Source organism: Otolemur garnettii, unplaced genomic scaffold (genome assembly GCF_000181295.1).
Source record: "Otolemur garnettii isolate 467f Iridium unplaced genomic scaffold, OtoGar3 scaffold00117, whole genome shotgun sequence".
NCBI classification, from domain to species: Eukaryota; Metazoa; Chordata; class Mammalia; order Primates; family Galagidae; genus Otolemur; species Otolemur garnettii.
Genome location: NW_003852512.1, coordinates 769929 through 776144, shown reverse-complemented (window position 1 = coordinate 776144; position 6216 = coordinate 769929). Strand labels below are relative to the sequence as shown.

Below are 6216 nucleotides of genomic sequence, written 5' to 3'. Positions count from 1 at the left end.
AGTCTCTGTCACCTTGGGTAGAGTGCTGTGGCATCATAGCTCATAGCAATCTCAAAGTCTTTGGCTCAAGAGATCCTCCTGCCTCAGCTTCCCAAATAGCTGGGACTATAGGTGCCCACCACAATGCTTGGCTAGTTTTTCTATTTTCAGTACAGATAGGGTTTCGCTCTTGCTCAGGTTGGTCTCAAACTCCTGAGCTCAAGGAATCCATCTGCCTCCGCCTCCCAAAGTGCTTAGATTACAGGCATGAGCCACTGCACTCAGTTGCTAGAAGCCAGATTTTGAATTCCCTTAGCTAATTGATTAGATGGGTTGTGAAGATGCATCCATACATGTGGCTTAAGGGTTAGAACCTTGTGACCTTCTAGTCATGTCATTTCTATTGTTTTTTTCCATACTGTACACAGCACCACGATTTCTTACTTGATGCTACTTTGTTAATAAAAACGTTATCTACACATTGTATCAGACATCTTGCTTCTCCACTGAAACCTGTGGTAAAACCTAGCTGACTTTCCTAAAGTAGGTCGTAGGACCCTCATTCCACAGGTGCCCTCCCTTTACCCAAAAGAAAGAAATGCCCATGTCCCTGAGGACACAAGGACACAGGGATGCCCTGAACAAACAAGCCTTGCTGGCTTCTCCTCCCCCAATTTATTACCATTGGATCATACCCACTGTGTCTAATAAGCTTCTGTATGACTGTCCACTCTTCCTTATACTTAAGCACAGGGACACATAGGCTTACCCATTTCTTTGAGTCTTCATTTCTGCATGCTCTTGCATCATATAAAATTTACATAAAATTTAAATTTGTATGCTTTTCTCTTGCTAATCTGCCTTTTATTGTAGATGCCTCATTCACAAACCGAACCTTGCAATGGGCAAGGAAAAGATAGTTTTTCTCCCTGATGCATGGGAATTATATTCTCTGCTTTCCACATTTCAACAATCTACTCACTGACTCATTGATTCATTCATCAGATACTTATTCAGTATTTACTGTGCAGAGCCTGTAGGAAAATGCAAATGCATAATGCAAAAATCCAACAATCCATGTTTAAAAAACAGAATAGAATGTACTACTACACACCCGTTGAGTCTATACTATTAATCAATTGATATCCTTGGCCTTATCAAATCACAATTGTCAATTTTACAATAGAAGTCTTTTTTTATTCCATCTGTTGCTCTTGTCTTCTGCGTGTGAGAAATAAAATAACTGAGAGAAACAACAAAGTCTCTGGCATAGACATTTTATAATATCACAGCACATTCAAGCCTAGAAAGGTATGTAATTGACGGTATTGTGAGTATTTACTGGTGATAATAATATGTGTTTATAAATTCGATGTGATTCACGTATAGTATTAGAAATCATGCTGAGTGGTATCTGTCCTATTACATTTGTTAATTTTCTCTCCCTGTGCTAGATCCCAGTGTTTGAGCAACTAATGCTCCCATTGTTGAAATCTTCAACATCATCATCATGCTATGAACACGTGCTGGTGCTGCTGCTGCTACCTGCCATTCCTGACCAGCTCAACCCCCTCCTCCTTGTTGGTGAAGCCCTTGTTTTGTTCTGGTATTCTCTTTCCTATATGCTCAGGAAAAGTGACAGGGTGACTCAGGACCAGTCTTTATTGGTCATGCTAGCTCCATCCTCCCACCCCCAACTCCAACCCCCTGTGATTGGTCCAGGTATATGTATGAGCCTGATACACAGTCACAAACACTCAATGAATCTCATTTTATTTTATTTTTTCTCATTTTCTTTTTTTAATTTTAATTTTTTTTATCAGATCATACCTGTGTACATTACTGCATTTATGGGACACAATGTGCTGATTTTATACACAATTTGGAATGTTTACATCAAACTGGTTAACATAGCCTTCACCTCACTTATCTAATTGTTGTTTTTAGACGTTTATACTCTACTCTTTTAATCTATTTGACATGTACCCTTGCAATATGCACAGTAGGTAAGGTCCCACCAATTACCCTCCTTCCATCCATCCATCCCCCTCCCCTCCCCTGGCGCTCCTCTTCTCTCCTTCTTTTTGGGCTATAATTGTGTTTTATCTTTCATTTTAAAGATGTTAAAATGTGAAGCTTTGGACAAGAAACATCACTGTTCTCCTAGGAGTTTATTATCTAATTGTTAGATGAAACATATGCACCTGAAAAAATAATAACTCTAAGTCATTAATAATTCTAAATGCCAAGTAAGCTTTGCGAACAGTAAGTTCCATAGAAATCCAAGGAGGGAGAGACTACTAATCTCTACCATGGAGGCGCTCTGTGAAAGTCTGCCCTTGGTGGAAATAATTAGTTTTATCTCTATTGATAAAATGAAATTTATAGGCTCCAACTTGCTGTGAGCAAGGAATTCTAGCTATGGCATAAATAAACTCAGAATTTTGGGGGATATGTGAAAGCATAATTCACTACTACCTATCAGCAAAACCAAAGAGTGCTCATAAAGGCACTTGTAGTAGTGCTCACTTCAGCAGCACACATACTAAGATTAGAATGATGCAGAGAAGATTAGCATGGCCCCTGCCCAAGGATGACACGCAAATTCGGGAAGCGTTCCATATTTTTTGGTCTCCCTGGGACTGGGTGGAGATGTGGAGGTAGCCAGGGCTTACCTGTACACTGACTTGAGACCAGTTTAATAAAAGTGTACATCTTAAAAAATAAAAGGCACTTGTAGTGATTGCTAAAAATGTAACCCAACTAACCAGTGAATACATAACTGTTTTCTCTATGATGTAAAAAACCCCATCATTTTAGAATTTAATATTCCATTTAAAGAAAATGCACACATTACAATTTTTTCTTAAAACGTTGAAAGAAGGCCCGGCACCTATAGCTCAACCGGCTAAGGCGCCAGCCACGTACACCTAAGGTGGCGGGTTTGAATCCCCAGCCCGGACCCGCCAAACAACAATGACGGCTGCAACCAAAAAAAAAAATGGCCGGGTGTTGTGGCGGGCGCCTGTGGTCCCAGCTACTTGGGAGGCGGAGGCAGGAGACTGGCTTGAGCCCAGGAGTTGGAGGTTGCTGTGAGCTGTAATGCCACGGCACTCTACCCAGGGGGACAGCTTGAGGCTCTGTCTCAAAAAAAAAAAAAAAAAAAAGTTGAAAGAAAAAAATTCCTTTTTCATAGTCCCAATCTTTTAGCATTTTGATATCTATTTTTCTAGTTTATACGTGTATGTTTCTTCTTTTGAATGTATTTGGCATTGCCAGTGCATGTATTTGTAAGTTACATGTTTTTAGTGAGTCAACAGTCCAGAACCATTCTGGATGAAACAAGTCTCATTACCTCATTCCTTGGATCTTCTCTAAGCATCTGGCCCTCCCCTAAACACCCGAGGAAGACAATATAGTGGAGAGAACAAGGCCACCTAATGAGATTTTAAAAGAATAGAATATGACATGTGGTTGCCAGAGAGTTTTGTAGCATACAAAAATATCCTGAAGGAAATGAACAGTAGAATAGGGTCCTTTAAAATGCCAAGTGTGAAAACACCAATAACTGTAATGTAGTTTTGAAAAAAAAAACCTAAACCTTTTTCTTGTTGTCTATGTTCAATTGGTTGAGTCTGCTCAGGAAGTGGCTTCCCCTTAAACACATACACATTGGTGAACACCCATACTCTCACAAACATACACACTCACAAACACACGTGTATACACACACACACAAATCCTTAACCCTCCCTCTCTTGAGAGAGCTCGCTCTCTCAGCAGTAGAAGGGAATGAGAAGTATGGGAAACATTTGTCAGGTAATTAAAAGTGCCTGTGGGAGGGACTTCACAGCCAACTGGCTTTTAAAATTTTCTTTTCAAAGGGGGGGGACCTGTGAGGACAAACTCATACAAAAGGGACTCAAAACAGTGTTAAAGGAGCATTCAAAATACTTAAAAGTCAGGAAGTTTCAAAACATAGTGTGAACTTGGCTGTTTTCTTATCTCAGGGTTTTAAGCTGCTTAAAAAAATACTTTGCAAACTGCCCTGCAGATGGGGTTGACCAAGGGGTTGCTTGAAATCGGTCTACAGAAGAAACATAATCACAAAGCCCAAATGCCCTTCCTATAGATCCACATGTGAAAACTCAAGAGTAGACATAACCGCAGACGCTGCTTCTCTTTAATTTCCAAGAAACTCATTGTGGACTTTCTGCTGACTTTGCCCCTACCATTTCTTCGAGAAAAGTAATCAGTTCTGATCAGTTTTATGTAAACATTTTGTTCAGCAACTTTGGGGTTTTATATTCCAGAAGATGAATATTAAACATCTCTGTGTTACATATGTCGGCTTTGTATTAATAGGCTTTTAAGCTATGTCCTTCTGACGCATTTCAAACAGACATTTGTCAGATGATATATATAATTTAGTTTGGAAAGGTAGTCCCTCCTTCAATGGCAAAATTGGGGAACTTGATTTGACTTTAAAATGCTACGGATTTTGGTAATCTGAAACAAAGTACCTTAAGATTCCAAGGGTACACAGATGAGGTAGAAATCCTTCACGGTGCAAACCATGGAAGGATTTAATCAGTTAAGACTACTGGATAACTTTTAAAAGTTAGCTGAATCACAGTTCTCTGCACAAGTAAAGAATTCTCGGTACAAGAAAAAGGCAGCCATGTTTTCTTTAATCTTTTAATCATCTGAGAGAAAGAGGGGAAGCAATTTGAGGCGGTGTTGTCATTTTTACACTGTAATGTGTGTTTTGTCTGTGGCCACTTTCTGTAACGCATGCTGGAAACTGGGTGGGAATGCTGTTTTCTCCCCACTTACCCCTGCTCCTTCTGTGTCTGAAGTGTAACACCAGGTCTAACACCGAGCACTCACAGGCTGTCTCTAAATTAGTGTACTGGCTTTTTCCTTTACAAACACGTCGTGAAATAACATTCAAATGCCTGACTATGACTGCAGGCTTGGCAGATTAAAGATATTTTCTAAAACCCTGTGAAAGGAAGACAATCAATTTGAGATGGAGAAAAAAAATGGATGAAGTCAGCATAGTCGAACCTAAGAAAAGTCCTTAAATGAGATGGTCTGGGTGAGTGTAAAGTGCTATACTTTGAATCAGATACTGATGTTCCATCTTTATACTGCAAGAGTTTTAATAGTCATAGACCTACCTATTTTAATGCCCAATTGACCCTTCAAAGCGTACTCCTTGCTCAGTCATCTTAGAGTGACATCCAGAGCTGCGTTTGAATCCAAATTGTAGTATAAACTGGTTGGGTGATTTGGGATAAGTCAGTGTATTTAATTCAGCCTTTCTTTCCTTATCCATAAAGCAGGTCGTTGCATATAATTCACAATATTGGTTTTTTGTTTGTTTGTTTTTTAGAGACAGAGTTTTACTCCATCGCCCTCAGTAGAATACTGTGGTGTCACAGCTCACAGTAACCTCCAACTCCTGGGCTTAGGTGATTCTCTTGCCTCAGCCTCCCAAGTAGCTGGGATACTATAGGCATCTACCACAATGCCCAGCTATTTTTTGCAGTTTGTCTGGGGTCGAGTTTGAACCCATCACCCTCCGTATATGGGGCTGTTGCCCTACTCGCTGAGCCACAGGCACCATCCACACCATATTGTTATTTAAATTGAATGCAGTAACAAAAAGGTAGTAAAAAAGTTAAATGTACTATAAATATTTGTCTCATTTGTATTATCTCTCTGGATTAACATAAGTTATAAGGTTTTCAGTATAATAGTCAGAATACTAACCAAAAGTAGAATAAAATATTGGTTTAGTAGAAGTACAATATGTGTCTAATGGTAAAATATTTCTAAATGTCACCTTATTGGTGATTCATTATATTATAAATTGGAAAACTTAATTTAGATTTAGAGATTTTGTGTGCATGTGTGTGTAAGCCATATTCTAGAAGAACTACCCTTTTGTAGTTTACTTTGAAATAATCTTAGGTCACTTTTACTTGAAAAGTATAACTCTTGGTATTATGATATTTACACTGAGACTTTAAAACATTTTTTAATAGAAAAAATAGTATTAGAATGATTGTTGTATTAAATGTTTGCTTCAGTGTTCCTTGTACTGGGATCATTTCAATTTGTGGTGTATGACTATCCTGAGAAGTTCTAGACACAACCTGAATAACCACCAGTGTGGGTGTTTCTTTTTTGAGGGGAGACTTAAACGTAAGTTTATATTTTTGAAAAGGT

The 6216-nt window shown here is 38.9% G+C and overlaps 1 non-coding gene across 1 annotated transcript; it reads left to right on the top strand.

The window, feature by feature from the left end:
- The first annotated feature begins 2500 nt into the window (after window positions 1–2500).
- On the top strand, window positions 2501–2607 carry LOC111727675. The gene has a single exon (XR_002775166.1). It is a non-coding gene; the product is annotated as a U6 spliceosomal RNA (small nuclear RNA).
- Window positions 2608–6216: the final 3609 nt, after the last annotated feature.